The sequence below is a fragment of the Microplitis demolitor genome, chromosome 8 (assembly GCF_026212275.2).
Source record: "Microplitis demolitor isolate Queensland-Clemson2020A chromosome 8, iyMicDemo2.1a, whole genome shotgun sequence".
NCBI lineage: Eukaryota > Metazoa > Arthropoda > Insecta > Hymenoptera > Braconidae > Microplitis > Microplitis demolitor.
The window spans coordinates 793,334-811,841 of NC_068552.1; the positions used below are offsets into that span (position 1 = coordinate 793,334).

The 18,508-nt window shown below is 33.2% G+C and overlaps 1 long non-coding RNA gene across 1 annotated transcript in view; it reads right to left on the reverse strand.

Annotated features, from left to right (window-relative positions):
* Window positions 1-330: 330 nt before the first annotated feature.
* The window catches only part of LOC128668382 (uncharacterized), a 47,939-nt gene continuing 29,761 nt past the window's right edge, over window positions 331-18,508 (reverse strand). The window contains exons 2-3 of the long non-coding RNA XR_008404116.1: window positions 712-818; window positions 331-615 (exon numbers count right to left, since the gene is read on the reverse strand). This is a non-coding gene — a long non-coding RNA (uncharacterized LOC128668382). The remainder of the gene's footprint in view (window positions 616-711; window positions 819-18,508) is intronic.

An 18,508-nucleotide genomic window follows, 5' to 3' on the forward strand; every position in this document is an offset into this window, starting at 1 on the left:
TCTGTTACGAAATGCCTTAAAGTCGTTAAGCAGAAGAAGCTTAAAGAAGGCGGACTTATGACGGTCAACCGACAAAATTTGGGACTCGGATTATTTTCTCCACGGTACTAGAGTCTAGGGAGCCCCCATTTTTATTATTCCCTGTAATTAAAATAGTACATTTTAATTATCCTTTTAATCAATGGAAAAAAAATTCTAGTTGACTCCAAAAAAAAAATGTACACATATCTTGATATATATAGTCTATATGGAGAGCCAAAGTTATCCAGCAATAAATATTCAATGTACAGCATAAACGACACGCTAGTCTGGATGAATATTCGCATTCATATTCCACTGTAATTTGGACTGTGCCGAGGGACTTTTCGATGAGATATCATTTGCTCGTGGGGAAAAAATATAAAGATACTAGCGGCAATATAAAAATTTTTTAATATCCCTCCCAGAACTTTTATTTTTCTCCTTTTCATCTCACCACAAAAATGTTGAGCCGACAACTCGCAGTCACATCTGTATCTTGCTTTCGAAAAATGATAATTACAATCCCTTTAATTTCTTTCAATCTCCGTTCATTAAGGGATCATTTGCGCTGACAGTACTTGAAAGATTGCATATCTACAAATGAAAAATAAGTAAATAAGTCAGGTTTCAATAAATTATTTTTTCAGTACATACTTTGTTGTGTGAAATGAATCGAGCTATTGTACTCACAGTTTAGAAACCAATGCGGTGCAAAAGCTGAAATAACTTTACCTCAGAAGGCTCTTCTATAGTAAATAATACAGTATTATAATTTCCATAGCTCCAGACTACGGTATCTGAAAATAATAATTAAATAAGTTTTTCCTTTTGAACTTATACATAAATTTGTTAATTTTCACTAGAATAGCCATTTCTTGAAAAAAATAACCTATTTATTGAAATTTAGCTGCTGCATTTATTTTCCTGATTTTTCCTAAATTTGTGGGACTGCGTAATTAAGTTTATTGCCACGTAACACTTTTAAAGTCTCAACATCTCAACTTTAGAGGTTATACCTAATTACGTTTAATTTATGATATCTTTGAAAGTTTTTCATCTCGAAATATATAAAAAATTTCAATCCCTTAAAATTCTATATTTAATTCTATTTTGGATGCTGAATAGCCTTTATTTTATTAACTGAATCTATTGTATTTATTTTATAAATCCATCAATACATCGAGCGTAAAGAATAATTATAACCACTAAATTCATTAAAATATTCTCGTATGTAATCGGAGCTATCTCCATGAGTTTCAGAATATAAATCGATCATAGGTTCATCCATAACAAACTTGACATGAGGTTAATGAAAAAAATTAAAAGCGAGAAAATAATATTTTACAAAATAAGATTCATGTAGTAGATATATCGTGCTCAATACTGGCGAGTTATAAATTTGCATCTTAAATCCCAAAAAAAAAAAAAAATTATATAAAAGCTGTATATTTGTCGAAAACGAAATAATTTAAAGCAGCATTAAAAATAATTTATCTGAATAATAAATTATAACATAATCTTTTTATACCCACTGGAATGAAATTACCTGACTTTAGAGTATTATGTGAAAATGGCATTTTAGTATCATTTCAATATATCCTTTCATGTCATACCATAATATCTGGCACATTGTGAATTTTCTGGATGTAAAACTACCGTAGTATTATTATAATTTTTTCTTTTTTTGGAAAATAATGTTTCATTTCAAAATGTCACTGAATAGAAAAATACTTGATGTAAAAGAGGAGAAGAGAGTTTCAAAATGCGCATACCAAAGTCACGTAATTTTAGCGAGCGTGACTAGTGCACCCGCCGGAAAGGTCACCTCGTTGCACGGAACATGCAACCGTACCGGTACTATAGAGGCAGAGAGAAGTAAAGAGTGTGCTAAAAAGTAGGATGGTTATAACAGTAGAGTAGAGAAAGAGAAAAATGGGATGTCGTTGGTAGTCGCCGAAGGCAGGAGTGAAATATCAAAAGGGGGTTCCCGGACGACGGTTATCAAAATTACGCGTACCATTATAATTTTAAAGCCGGCTTTCCTCGGTCCTCAGTACGCTCAGTACGGCAACGCCGCATCGTTGGTCAGCCCTGGGGGACAAGGGGCATGAGAGGAAGAACAAGTACCAACGACAGAGAGGAAAAGAAAGAGAGAAAATGAGGGTGGCAACGGAGGTAACCAGCAACGGGAGCACACAGTGAGCTTGCATACATAGGGGTTGATGTTCGGTGTGGCTCAGGGCTCGTGAGAAAACCAAGGGGCAGGGAGGCTCGGTCATTTATTTCCCCCCTTCGCCCGGCATAATTTATCGCGAGGATTTTCGCGAAAGCATGCCGAGTACCACGATAGAATGGAAAGGGTGAGGTGCCCGAGGCAGAAAAGGGGGTGGAGGACGCAGAAGAGAACCGATGGGTGAGGATGCTGGTGAGGGGAACGAGACGAAATGTGGGGTCGTCGCCAGAAGAGAGCTAACATCAAGGGGCCGAGACGCAGAACCGGGTGGAATAGAGTGGAGAACCTGCCGGTCGAAGTGCCTGATACATCCACACTAAAAAAGTGTTTAAAATTTTTTAGTGAAAAACACGAATTATGGTGATAGAAAAGGCAGGAAAAAATATATGAAAAACAGTTGGCTCTGTACCGACTCCAAAACTCGAGCTCAAAAAGCTTGAAAACACTAGTATTTGCTAATGTTTGAGCTCTTCGAAGTCAAAAAATTTTTATTTCATCGTTCAACCAAAAAAATTGATTCTTGTCGTACGATATCTTCGGAACGAATCAACCGTTTTTGATGTTCTTGGCGGCAATCGAAAGAACTTAGCTAGACTTAAAACTGGATACACTTTGAGACAAATCGAGCAAGTAGTTTATGAGTTATTTGAAAAAACCTGAAAAAAAAACAAATTTTTTAATTTTTATTTCAGGCATAACTTGTAAAATAATCGATCGATCGACTCCAAAGTCTATTGAGATCTAAGTTTTGATGATCCCTTTCGATTGCCGCCAAGAACGTCAAAATCGGTTGTTTCGTTGCAAAGTTATCGTACGACAAAAATTAGTCTACACACCCACGCACATGAAGATCACTCTGAAAAAAGGAAAAATGACTTCCTAGGACCCAAAAACGTCGAGATCTGATAAAATCTTATTTTGGAAAATGGACTGAAACCAATAAGTCCTTTTTTTGAAAATTTTCAATTTTTATAGCGGGTTAAAAATGTCCCTACGTTTTGATAATCAGTTGAACAGCAAAAGCAAGTTAAAAAAAAAAGCCGATTATCCTGTTCTGATACACCGATGAAGATTCAATATATGACGGGTATTGAAAGTGGCAGAATCCGATAACCGGCATTCTAGGGAAGAGAGATGAATGAAAGGGGGTGAGTTAGGCGTCAAAGGAGAACAACGCAGCCCCGTAACCGCGTTCTGCGATCATTGATTTCCACTTGTGTTCAACATAACTCGATTCTAACATGAGTAAGCTGTACTTCCGGTATCGAAGCATTACTTTCTAAGGGAAGTTGGATGCCAAATGTTTGCTAACAAGCGCAATCTATTCAATTAATATTTGGGATCTAAATATTTACCTTGGACGTCTTTCCATGTTTTCATCGATGGTAAAAAAATGTACTGACTCATTAGTTTTCAAAACGCGTCCTTTAGTATTGTATTTGTGGAAGATGCTATGAATTAATGAAATATTAATTGAAATTTAAATTTCGACATGATTTCGATGGAATTAAAATAAAAAAAAATCAGCAGTGTCTGGAAGCGAATGCTAAGCGTAGAGAGTGTACATATCGATTTTTAAGGACTCTTGAAGTCTCAGGGATGTTACTCCGAAATTGATCTCTCCGTATTCGACGCCATGGTCTGCCTAAAAGTTGCGTACTGCGCACATCGGGTTTTCTTTCTCGCTTGGGTCCATGAGCTGCTCTCTCCTGAGCCCCCTTGACAAACCCCCTAGAGCCGTTACCGAGGGTGGACCACCCCAACGTCCTCAGAGGGGAAAAATACGTCAGTGAGCACTAGTGAGTGTACAAACGAACGAACGAAAGGGGGTAAAAAAGTACGTGAGAGTTCGGATTGGCGCGTACGTCGTACCAGGGTGGGGTAGAAACCTCGACTTTGCTCCCTTCAGCCCCTGCGTCCTCTCATCACAACCTCCACCCTCGTATACTTCAATTTCAACCTCTTTCTCTCTCTTTCTCTCTGACGTTGGGCGCCACCCCACTGAAAATTCACCCTCTTCCCTTCCTTCCTTCCTCACCGAAATTATCCGAAGAGATTCAGCTAAAACTGAGTAGAGACCTTAAATATATCCCTTTATAGAGGAGGAATAAAAAAATCAAGCACTATTTTATATACATTACAGTAAACAATAAGTTTCATTATTTCAATTGCTAAAATGCTGAAGAAAGAACGTTTTATTTAATCACTGATACTAAATTATTCAGTTATCGTGTTATTAATAAATAAATAAATACCTTCCCTTGATAAGGATCACTTTAAAAAATTACGTATGAAAAAAACGCAGCATAAAACTCTATTCTTGCAAATGAATATTCAATTTAGTTTGTTTAATAGTAAAAAGCGTACTTGCGAAGTGATTCATCATTAGACCAAAAAATACAGAAAATAATTAAAAAATGATCATCTAAAATAGGGTTGAAACTGATCACTTTCTTAAAAGTGATGCTTTGTCATTGTTTAACACATATTGACAAAACAGTCATCGTAAATTGTCGAAACAAAGTTTATAATTTTTAAAAGCGTTAGAAATTTTTCCAATGGACGGATATTGAGCCATTATTTGCATTATAGCATTAAAACACCACAATGTCACAGAAAAAAAATTTAATACGTTTATGGACATCAAAGTAACGAAAAATTATGATTATGTTTTCATTAAGAGATTTTAATTATATCCCGAATTAAAACACATACATGCTCTCAATTTTAATCAAATAAAATACATTTTTTATAATACATCATATATTTATGATATTGAACAAAAGTTTTGCTTTAGTAAATGAAAATTATTTTGCTTATAAGTATACTTAAAAATATAAATTACAAACTGACTATTTTGCAAAATAGATGGCGCTTGTCTCTCACACTTTGTTATTTTTCTTCGCCTTTTATTAGATTTCGTAATATTATCAGCTAATAAACAGTGCGCTCAATATAGGCGAATACATTTTATGCATTGAGTACATGGTGTAAATGATTTGGTGTTAAAATTTTCAGTACTGCTGGTGTGAAAGTTACTCGATGTTCGATATTTAAGTCGGACTGTGTAAGATAGAACGTTCACACCACCAATGGTGTAAATGTGTAATTTATTCGATGATTCTGATTACTTCAACACCTCTGAAAAAATTATGGTGTGAAATATCGACACAGTATGAATGTTGCTGTTCACACCATTTGGTGTTATTAGTTCAAATACAGTGTCAAAAATTTCAAGTTCACAGTATGGTGTCAATTAATTGGTGTTAAAATTTTCACTACTGATACTTCACACCAAACAAACCGTGTAGATTCCTCAGCTACCATTTTTACACCAAAAATTTTTTGGTGTAGTGTCAAAGTAATCGAGAGTTTTTTAATAAATAACTCATACATTTACACCATTGGTGGTGTGAACATTCTAATTTACATTTGTACACCAGTAGTGTTAAAAATTTCAACACCAAATTATCGACACCATATCGTGGACTCAAATTTTTTTACAGTGTATTTAAACTAATAACACAAAATGGTGTGAAGGCAGCATTACTACTGTTGATCTTTAACACCATTAATTCACTCCGAGCAAACCGTGTAGAGTCTTCAGCTACCATTTTTACACCAAAAATATTTTGGTGTAATGTCAAAGTGATCGAAAGTTTTGAATAAATAACTCATATATTTCACCATTAGTGGTGTGAACGTTCTAATTTACACTTTTACACCAGTATTGTTAAAAATTATAACACCAAATAATTTACACCACAACATGGACTCAAAATTTTTTACCGTGTATACAGTAAAGTGAGCTCTTGATACAATAAAATCAAATAAATTTCAAATAAACAGTATTCAAAATATCAGTAATTTCAATATGCATCTAACACCAAAAAAATTTAAATTCTTAAGCAGTTCAATTGATAGTAACTCGACCATTAGATCATGTTTATATTAGTTTGAATTATTATTATATTAATAATAACAATAATCGTTAAAATTTTTTTACTCAGTTGCCATCATATATATGTATATATATGTGTATATACTCTAATGATGAGTTTATGATGACTACCTACGGAAGAATTTTATGCAACTGACATGTGCTCATTGCTTATCGTTTACTTGTCACGGATGACAGCTTCCGTTCTGAAACTATTTTAATTATCACTTGTCCTTAAGTTATATAATTAGAAAAATATATCATCGAAAAAGACGTCGACTGCTGTCTTCCTTTGATATGTTATCTCCAAGTTGTGACATTAGTTGCACATGACAACTATCTTTTATAATTTTTCTAAAAATAAATGAGAATGAGTTTTATCACAACAATATATAGTATATAAATGTATATAATTATTTGGGTTGCCTTTGGATGCAATAAGAGCTGAATTAAATATTAATTTATACACGGTTACTCATGCCTCGGCGCTTTTAATGCAAATGCACATAGAAAACGAGTCAGAGAAAGGAATTCACTGCGTGATTCAACTGAGCATTTTTCTCTATAAGAATAAAAGAATAACAAAAAAATAACAAATGGGAGTTACAGAAATATTAATAAATTATGCTTACATGTATATATGCATGTTCATATATTAAGGGTGTTCAGAAATAAATTTTTAAATTTTCATGATTCGAAAATTTACAACAGTTCGAAAAATTCGAAATATTTGATTTGAAAGTCGATACTGTGGGAGTTTATCTAAAATTTAAATTTAAACTATGTTCTAAGTATAATAATTACGTACACATATAAGAAGAGGTAAAATAGGGTACTAAAAAAAAAAAAATAATTTTTCGGGAACTCAAATCCATTAAATCTTTTTTTGTTTTATATTCAAAGGTAATAGAAAAAATTTTTAGTTGCCTTAAAAAAAAAATTTGAATTTTCGCGGGTAAAATAGGGACCTCCTAGAAAGATGAAAAAAAAATTTTTTCATTGTTTGACTGACGTGATTTTTTAAAAATTTAATTACTGATTTTAAATTGGTAATTTTTTATTTATAATTAACTTCAAAGTTAGAGATTTAAGTTTTTACAAAAACAAAATTTTTTGAAAAGTCAAAAAAATCATCAAAATAATACTCAATTATATTCACAAAAGTGATTTTTGAATGTTTAAAATGACCATGATCCTGAAGTTAGCAGACAAGTAAAGTTTCCGATTTTTTTTTCAACAATGAAATTAAAAAAAAAAAAAAAAATAAAAAAATGCACATGTAGGCAATTTAAAAAACTACAGATACAATTTTTTCAAATATTTTTTTCTTTTGATTTATCATTTTTAGTAGACTGATAATCTGCAGAAACAGAATTATTCAGTGTGATAACGAAAACCTCTTGATAATACAATATTTAAAAAAATAAGAGGCTAATCATTACCTTAGAAAATGGCGGAATTTAAAAAATGAAATCACCAAAAACTACAAAAAAACAGAGAATACTAAAAAAAAAAAAATAATTTTCCCAGTATTCATAATTTTAGTAATTTCCAACTTCTTAAAAATTTTTCCCTCGTATTATCTTTTTTGATAACTCGTTTTATTGGACTCCCACTGCTGTCTGCCGATCTCCGAGTGATTTTGCGTAATGTCATAGGGAGAAAATGAGTTTCCCCTTACTGTCCTCATCTTTTCGAGTGTTGCTTCGACACGAAACAATCTGCAAGAGGGATAAAATACTAGGGAGGGTAATTTTTCAAACGTCGTTTATAGGAGAAAAAAATTAATAGGGAAGGATAGCGAACTGGTATGGATATGAATTGAAATGAGAGAGCTCGCGCTAGACAGCAACACAGAAAAAGGAATTAAAAAACAATGCGGATAAAGTTTCTGGTGGGGAATCATCCGAAAAAAAAATCGATCTGTTGGGCGGAGCCTTCGCTACAGAATACGGTCTCCAGTCGACGGAAAGGGTAACGCAGAAAAAAATAAACGATGAGGGGAAAGATAAAAATCTATCAGGCCTTTGGATTTCGAGGGTTCAACTTGCGTGCATTAGAAAGAGAGCTTCCAAGAATTTACAAAGTATTTTACAAAAACGTCTGTACCGGAATAGCTTCTGTTTATTAACGCGTTCTTGCTACACCTGAGCGTATTTTATCACCGAACTTTAAATGGATAAAAACTTTTATCTAAACCGATTGATTTCCGTTCAAATAAATTCCTTCACTTAAATACTTTTTTTACCGTCGACTTTGCGTTGCCATATGCACATAATTGTTTGTTCTCTTTTGTACATTATTAAGCTAAATTTTTCTTTTTCAATTATAAAAATTTTCAAATTTTATATATATGTGAAAACGACTTACTATAAACGTGTGAAAAAATTCATTTATTCATTTTGAAAACTGAATGCAAGGAAGGGGGGGGAGGGGCGAAATGGGTAACTACAATGATAAATAATAAATTAAACTGATTAAATTTTATTTAGCATCAAAATTAGTTAGAGACACTCAAAAGCTCTCATTTCTCTTATTAATCAGTTAATTACTTGATTTTGACATTTTAATTATTGAATTTATTTTTAGTTCTTATAAATATCATATTTTTACATGAGGAAATTTTCCTTAAGTATTTTTATTATTTACAATTACTGGTACTTAGTAGTATTCTAACTTGAATAGTACTTGATATTTACTAAATATCATTTATCTACGAAATACGCCTCGAAACGAGCTTTAAAATCGATCATTTTAAAAGTGGGAGAACAAAAAAAATACATATTATTAAAAAAACGGGATTTGCGTCAATTTAATTAATTAATCTATTAAATTAATTAAAAATTTTTTAATTTCACAATCCCTAGGCGCGTAAAAATAAAATATTTATACCCATATATATTAAGCATAATAAATATACTCTTCGAAATATGTTAATGTGAAAAAAAGTATATGCTAATTAGACTCAAATAAAACAAAAAATTTCGACTAAAAGTAGATATTTGTGATTCGAGAAAATTTTTTTGAAAACTTCAATTTTCGAGGGCGAGAAGATTTTCCCGAAATGCTAAGAAAGTTTTTATGGTTTTAAGAAAATTTATCTTCAATTCATAATGCAAAATATATTTTACGCCAAGAAATCTTTTACTTTTGTACAGAAATTTCCTCTGACCGAACAAATTTTTTTTTAACCAAAGCCAATTTTCTTGGCCCGAAAATCTTGACTTGACTTTGGAAAACGGTTGTCTTCCAAAACATTTTTTTACCAAAATAATCATTCCTTACACTGAAAAATTTTTTACATGACGTACTGAAACATGAACTCTGCAGAAAAAATGTAATGACTATCAATTTACATTATCACCAAAATTTAGAAAATATGATTTAAAAAATTTCTAGTTCGACTATTTCAAGTGAAGAAAATCATTTCATGAAAAATGATTCAATTAATGCCTCTTTAATTTTTCGGATGGACAAATATTTTTTTTTTTTCCTTCAGTTTCGTTCCGTCCCTTCATTAACGTAATTTTGTCGATGGACGGTCGGCAGTTGTGCTTGCGGCAACTCGGTATCATAAACGCCATGTTCTCCGTGTTTTGGTAATTCTAAATATACACAGACAATTTGCAAGTAGCAGCAGTACTAGTATACTCTAGTTTTTAAAAAATTCTTCCTATTAGAAATGAACACAAGCAGCAGCCGTTGTGTCGTTTCTCACTGGCCGAAAGGGTACCCGATGGTCATCTAAACTTTTGTCCGTAATTAGTTATAAATTTCATTTGCGTTCTCAACGTAATAATATTCCATCGGACTCGTTGGTAACGGTCATAGAAAGTAGAGAGAACGGTTTCTGTGGGCGCCAGGACAAAGGGAAAGAGGCAAACAGGAATCCCAGTGGTTTTCCGAGGGGTTCAAATTGGTGAGAAGGGTAGGAGAAGAGGGTGAAGGGGAGCCAGCAGATAGGTAAATACGTGGTGGTGGATAAGGGGCGGAAAACGCTGGGAATCAGAAGCAGAGCAAGAGTATGAAAAGTGGAGGGGCTTGGGCAACGGGGTGTTGGAAAATCACTCTCAGTTGGTAGAACCAACGAATGAACGAATGAACGAATAGGATAGCTCTAGAAAGAGAACGGGAGTCGGAGAAAATTCGAGGCCACGATAGCTCAACCGTACATGTGTGCGATTATATCCTAATGCCAAAACTCGCACTTTCACATTCTCACATGAGAGGATTCAAGGTGGGAGGTAGCGGCCATTTTGTGAGCCACGAAAAACACACGCCCCGAAATAGAAAATAACAGGAGAAGTAAATTCGTTCAGTATACGGGTGAGAGAGAAAGACAATAGTGAGGGTAGGTAATACAGACGGAGACAAAAGGTCATTTTCCGAGGGTAGTTAAAAAGAGAGAGGAACACCAGGGAAGAGAAATTATAGAATAGCAGGCTTTATTTTCACGAGATCGACCAAGGCAAAGTTTCTTTCTTTACGCAATGCTTATTCGTATTAAACATAAAATGTGAACGGACATTAGTCTACCGTCAGTTTTTCACCCTCATTTCCTTTCAGTCCTTTTTTTTCGACCCCTTGGAATTTGGTTAATTTTTTTTAAAATTCAAAATTTCCTTTTCAAAGGAAGGGCTGATTATTCTTGAGATTTGAGGGACCAAAAATACATCAGCCATCAGAAGCACTGAGCGAAAAATTAAACTATTCCCTAGACGACTTTGACTTTGTTTAGGCGAGTCTCAAAAATATGCGGGCGGCCTTTGCTTGGCCGAAATAATAATTATAATAAAGACAAAATACAGAGGATGAGTTAAGAGCCATCTATCCAAAGAGCCGACAAAGCTCCATATCATGAGGGTTATCGAGGATTGCCAAAAAAAGGGTGACACAACTTCAAATACATCCCAGTGCATACAGTTCTGTTTGAACTACCATTTTTTCCTCCCGTGTTGTTTCTCTAAATATAAATATCACCGTGAAAAAACTGTCTCCATTTAAACTATTTGATGCCATATCAGTTATTAATTTTTTTGGCTTCCTTTTTGATTTCGCTTAAAATTTTTAATGACGAAACCACCGAAATCGATCATACATTTTATTAATATTTTTACTCTCAAATATAAATATCTGTCAAATGTGTTTTTTAATTTTAAATCATGGTATCTGCACTCAATTTTTACTCGAAATTTATCAAAAATATTACCTGCACCAATTACGAATATTTCTCATTAATTAACAGTTCGATAGAAAAATTTTTGGTTGATTAAATTAAGGCTCATGTGACATTTGGATTTTATTACTTTTTATTAAATACCCCGAATTCCACAAAAAAAATTTTTCATTTCATAAGAATTTTTATTGATCAGCTTGTAAAAAATTTTTGTATTCACGTAACTGACTATAGGTGATATTTAGTCATACTGCAGTAAATGTTTGATGTTATACAATAATATGTTTGTAGACAGAATCTGCCTGTTATAAAAGTATGCGCGTCTGAATGTAAAATAAAATAATAATAGTGATTTTTTTTTAGTTTTTGTCTGAGAAGATTTTTTTAGGCATATACCTAGTTTAGGGGGTCTCATGTCACAATTTTCAAAAAAATTTTTGACCAATTGTTTTGATCGAGTTTGAAGATGAGTAAAATCGGTCGATTAGTTTGGAAGTTATGGTGTGAAATTTTTTTTGATTTTCCGGAAAATGACCTTTTATTGTTTTATCCCTGAAAAACTTTTGAACCGGGTTATAACTCACTTTTGTAAAATGGATTTAAAAGTCCGGCGATTAGTAATAACCCGCTATAAAACTTATTATTTCAACGATTTCTTCCAACCATGGTTTTGAAAATTTGGAAAAAATCAAAGAAATTTACTTTCGCAGCTTTATCATCGAATTACTTCTGAATGATGAGACATAACTAAATTTAGTTAAATTCATGTTGTAGATTATGAAATAGGCATTAATTAACACTACTATAACTTTATTTTTAATTGATAAGTTTATTTTTTATGGCGTTTCAAGGGTATAATAATCGATTTCATAAGAACACATTAAGTCTATGGTTCTTTCTAAAAATTTTGAAAGATAAAAATGTAATTTTACACAAGAACTTTCCCAGTTGAAGTGGCTTCACTTAATGGAAAATATTTAAAAAAAATTAACACTCATTAATTATTATTTTCATGATATTGTAAAATCAATTTGAAATTTAATTTCTGTATAAGAAATACAATATGTAGATTCATTTATAAAATTTTCCAAGAAATATACATTTCATTTCGGATATAGCCAGTTGGCTTTTTAAAAAAAAATTGAATATTCTAATATCGAATATCAATGTAAAACATAGTATTACTGTTAAATTATACTTTACATTGAAAGTGATGTCAAAAGTCACTCTAATTACTAAGTATACACTTTGTCTCGGTAATACTCGACCAATATTCAAATGACATTATAAATGAATTTTGATTACAGTTTCTCAATAATTAAGCAACTTCCATCAACTCTAATAACTATTCATATTTTTATAACATTTTTGATTATATCAATGTTAATTAATACACTTCCGATCAAACTGACATTAATGATCATCGAGTCTTGAATATCACCTGAACATAGGATGTGCGATTAACAATGAATCTATGAATATGAAAATTGCTGTCGCTCTTTTGCATGAGCATGCATAAGCAGATATATATGTATAGTACCTATAGTGTACACATATCCGAAAGTCATTGAACATCGGAATCGATGCTACACAAGCGTGACAAGATAATGCCATCTTTTATTTTATAGAATCTCATGGACGTGCGATTCATGTCCTCGATTGTTAGGGTTCGTTTTATCTCGCATCGAAATTACCCTCAACGAAAATTATTTCGTAAGTGCATTGAAACTAAAAAGAAGTAAAAAATTTCCTCAGTAATGAATTTAGAGAATATTTAAAATACACGAGTGTATTCATAGGTTATGAGGATTCGACATAAAATGAAATTCAACAAAACGTTGGACACATTGCCTGGAGACTCGTTGGAATGACGATAACATTACATAGGAGGGTAGTTTTTGCGCATAAGCCAACGAAGCTAAAGCAAGCGAGAATGGTTTTTGCACTATGGAGAGACGAAACAAAATTTTCTGTCTCTCTTTACTGCCGTAATAACAGATGTAAATTACGTGCGTGCTTGATGCACGTACATGAGCGAATAGACGCACCCACACGCACCTGCGTCTCGAATATTTGCGTAACATGGCCGGTATCCATGCAACTCATACGTAGAGCAGAGAAACCAAGAGGAAACGAATGAGAGAGACCTCTTCACGTATACCAGCACGTGACTATAGTCCAGTATTTGTTAGCAGTGGCCGCGGGCCGAGGTATTTGCAAGCCAAATTTTAATACCAGAATTAATTTGACCCGAGGAACCAGAATGAGCGAGAGAGAGCCAACTTGATAGGATAGATATAGATACAGTTATATTAATGTTCCAGCTACGGAAGAGAAGAGACTGCTGTTTATTATGCTGTGACGGAATAAATATATATCGCGGACATTTGCAGAAGGCGAAAACCCAGAGCCCAAGAGAGACCTCATCTGCGTACCCGAGACGCAGAGAAAAATGTAAGCTAATTTATCGACGACGCCCACACCCCTTAGACTAAAAAGTTTCACCATCGAGGTAGTTTAGCTTTATATCGTGAGTTATTATAGCCAACTCTCTCTTGCCACTTCTATTGCTGAAAGTCTCGAGCATACGTTTCCCTGGGTCCCTCGCGGGTTCTAGCCGCAGACACTGCCAGAGAGAACCTTCGTTGAAAACGCTGTGGCGACCTCTTCATCTACTCCTCTTACTTTGCTACCTCTGGCGATACAAATGGCCAAAGTAAACTTCACCATTACGCAAGGACAGACGCTAGACATTGTGGTAAATGTTGAAATCGTCTCTCTCTTTCTCTCTCTCAGTTTATATTTTTCCTTTGTCTCCAAAAGGTCATTGAACATGGTATTTCAGCTCTAAAACTTGATAAATGAAACCCAAAAAGAGTAATTATTTCTTCCGGACATTGGACAAAGAAGAATTGTGAGAATGTGACGTTTAGTTAGGAAACAAGTCGAGATTCAGCTGTGGCGAGACGGAATTTACCTCGGCATTAGTGAAACAGGGATCTAACTCAATGCCAGAGACGAGAATATCTAGTCAGGGTGCATTATTTTCGCGTAAAATATAAATATTTTTGGAAGATGAATGTTAGCATGGAAATTAATGAATTTATACTTTTAGGGACATATAAAACTGATGATTGAGGAACTTCCAAATTATTTTTAAAAATAGTCTACTCGCAATAAGCCTCTGTCTTCAATCGACGGTCACTGAGGCCAAACAGTTTCTCCACAACGTCTCTCAGGAGTTTTATAACATACCCCCCCCCCCTATAGAAGCCTCTACTTAAAATTTTCAAATTATAAACCAAAAACAGGAAAAGTAGACAAAATGAAAATTTGCCATCTATACTTAGTGGAGAATAATTGAATAGTAAGTAAAACATAATCTATTGTTCGTAGTTGTAATCATTGACTACATTCGAAGCATTTATTAAGTATTTATTTTGACGCCATAAACACCAGAAAAATGACGTTTAAATTATATACAATAGGCTTAAAACGGGTAGTCAAGGAAAAAACTAAACGCGCAGTAGTGAGGACACTAATATTTGAATTAGATCTGAATTATGACGAATAGTCGACTGTGTCATTGATAATTAGGTTTTGACTATCGCTTTTCTTAGATAGAAATATAAACAGTCAACCGTCATAAGCCTGATCTAGGTTGGGGAAATTTTTCTTAGAATTTCTGCGCATTTAGTTTTGTTTCGACGACCCGTTGTAAGCCTGTTTCATTTTCCATGATTTTGAACGTCATTTTGACGTGTTGTTACAGACGCCATGGCCAATTTCTTTGGTGATTATGACGCTAAAATAAATACTTATCTTTTTACACCAATAATTGATTCATTTTCCTTCTAAGATAAACAGAAAATTTTTAGAATTTGTCTGATTTTTGAGATTATTAATTTATAATTTAGACAATTTTGACGGAAGCTTATAGGGAGGGAGGGGGTCTAGTACGTAATTCCTTAGAGTGATTAAGTGGGAAAGCTGTTTAACCTCAGTAATTGCCGATTGAGAGTAGAGGCTTATGACGGATAGTCGACTGTAATTAAAATTAATATGTTCCTCAGAAATAATGATTCATTAAAGAGAAAAATGATCTTAATTGAGGCTCATTATCTATAAAAGATTGTATAAAATACTTTTTAGTTTCTTACTTTATCGGAAACAAAAATCATGAGTATTTTCAAATCAGTATTTTGGATATGGTTTCAAAATTTTTTAGCATTGTTAAAATTTCTTATTTAGTGTTTTACTTAACCAAATATTTTTTCACAACACAAACAAGACTTTGAATATTAATACCATTCTACTCTACTCTGCAGGCTATAAATACTTCCGCCCATTATTCACTATCAATGCAAAGCTAATTTTATTTAAATCATGAGAATTCTTTATCAAATGTATGCAGATTTCTACAACAAAACCACTGAATTGATAAAATCTATTTATTATGATCATATGGCAATGAAATTTTATAGATTTCCGTGTTGCGCGAGTAAAGATTTCAAGTCTCATATTGAGCGCGACATTTTAAAAATGAATCATCCATTATAATTATGAATTTGTGGGTTATAAAGAGCCATTGAAATTTCGATTGCATCACATTTAAAAATAAAGAAGCAGCCCACACATCAAATAGAAGCCAATTCATATACTAGTATCCATTTTTTTTAATCGGTAAATATTAGGACTGCGAATCGAACGATTCGAATTTTCGTAAATCCGGTAAATTCGGATTATTCGTTTCGAATCGGAGAATGCTCAGCTTTTAAATATTTAATTATTAATTTTTTTATCAAGTAACCAAAAATTTACCTCTGCAAAAATTTTAATTATTGAAAAAAATGTCACTTTTTTGAGTCGTCTGAAAGAAATATTTCAAATTATTCTAAATTTTTGAATATTTCGAAAAGTTACGAATAATTCAAAAATTTATGAATACTACGAAAAATTCAAATCATTAGAAAATTTGAATTACATGGCATGAAATTCGAATCGAATAATTTGTAAGTTCAAACTATTTTCACACTTTTAGTGAATATATCAAAATATAGATTAAACAAAAAAAATAAATAAAAAAAAAAAAAAAAATAAAATAATAAATATCAACTAGTCCATCACCCTTGACCCAGAAATGCCAGGAGCAAAAACAATACAAGAATATTTTTCAATGTATTTTTTCCCGTTGTATGCGAACCGACTTACCTTCTTTCTCGTACTCGGGCGTTTACCGAATAGCGCTGTCTCATTCCCTTCACTTTTCGCGGTGTTACTCTTTTTTTCACTACTCTAGTCGCCATTTTGTGGCCTTCATTGATCTTGCGCCTACGCATACTACACTTCTCGGTTTTATCGCCATTTTTTCTCTCTTCCCTTCCACTTTGCCGACTGAGGGCGAAGAGTTGTATTCTACGAATCCCAAGAGTTTTTCTCGCCCGTTATCGTTCGCTCGTGACGCTTACTTCTTTACCTTCAATTTTGTACAACAGATTCCGTCACTTATCCAAACGATCAAAGTCCAAAAAAATTTAAAAAGAAATTGCGGAAAACGAGCCCGTGCTCCTGGACACTGTCATGACCAGAAGATAACTGACGGACTTCAGAAAAATCATGAGAACGACGGTTGTACCCGTTTTAGAAAATGATTTGCATAAAGCTAGCTCAACAAGAGGCAGGACAGATTGCTCGAAAAACCGCTCCTGTTTCTATTGAAAAAATTCATACTTCATTGTTGTAACCCCCAGCAGAGTTGCAGCGAACTCGCCCCTCCACCCTTTCGTTTTCTGCAAAAGAAGCTGCAGAGTCTTGCAAAAATTCATTAACATATTTATATAAATGTGTATATATATATACTGAGAGACAGGTTTTTTTTAATGTTAATAAAAAAACGTCTATCTTGCTCAACTTCAAATGAAAATTTCATTGAACACAAATAAAATGCTTATTTTAAACAATTTTTAATTGAATTTAGAATTTTTATCTAAACTGATAAATGTTACTTTCGAAATTGTTAGTAATTAATACTTCTTTGAATATATAGTATGTGTTCCACCAAGTATCCAAAAACGTTATTATTGGTGGTCACTTAAGTTGTCTCTGAGAGTATTATATAGAAATAGTATTTCTATGAATATTTACTTACCAATTTTTTAAATAATTATGGACAAAGAATATTTTATTTTCAATAATTTACAGAAGTTATTATAAAATAAAACGATCAAAAAAGATGCTTCAATCTTCAGTCTTCAGCAAGTCTGCATCAGCTCTAGTATCATTCTTGAGGAAGTCTTCCGTAAATTTGCATCATCAGTCTTAGACAAATCTAAGGCAAGATACGTTCAGAAAATCTGTAGCAATACTTGCTTGGCAAGATCCTTTGACTCAGATTTGTTGCGAATTTGCTTAGAATACCTGGGTACAGCTGCTCTCTTCGTTGCCTCACCAGTCGTCTATTCAGCATTAGTACAGTAAATTGGGTGGCGCCCACTTAATGTTCGATATAATTATATCGAGTGATAACAGTATTAACTTGTAGCACTTTAAATTTAAATGGACACTGGGTTTGCCAAAGGCACTGCGTTTGAATTTGAAGTAACTCAATGATAAAGAAACCCGATATCTTAAGCAATTCTACAGCAACGCTGATCAAACATTGTTAAGTAGTGTGTTTATTGCTTAAGAATTGCCACACTTTCTACAGATTTCCGTAAGTCTAAGAAGAATCTGAAGCTAGACTTGATGAAATTTTTAGCAAGCATACTTATGAAATTCGTCTTCTTCAAGTCTTGTTTAAACCTTCCTTAAGAAACCTGCTGACGGAAGATCACGTAACACTCTTAAAACAATGCTTATCACATTTTGCGCGAAAATGAATGTTAGGTTAGAATTATAAAAAGTCTTAAGTTCTCACAGCTACACGATGATTAATCGCAGTAGCAATCCAATATGGTTACCATGAGCCCTATAAGTAAGGTATTGTTGTGGTAACGATCTACAAGAAGCTGCACTTTAGACACTTTAGGAGCAACATTTTTTTCCGTGAATGATAGCTAATAAAATTTTGTAAACAGATCTTGCATATAACCCTTCTATTCATGAATCTTCATGTGCACATCGCGTTAGTAATAACGTA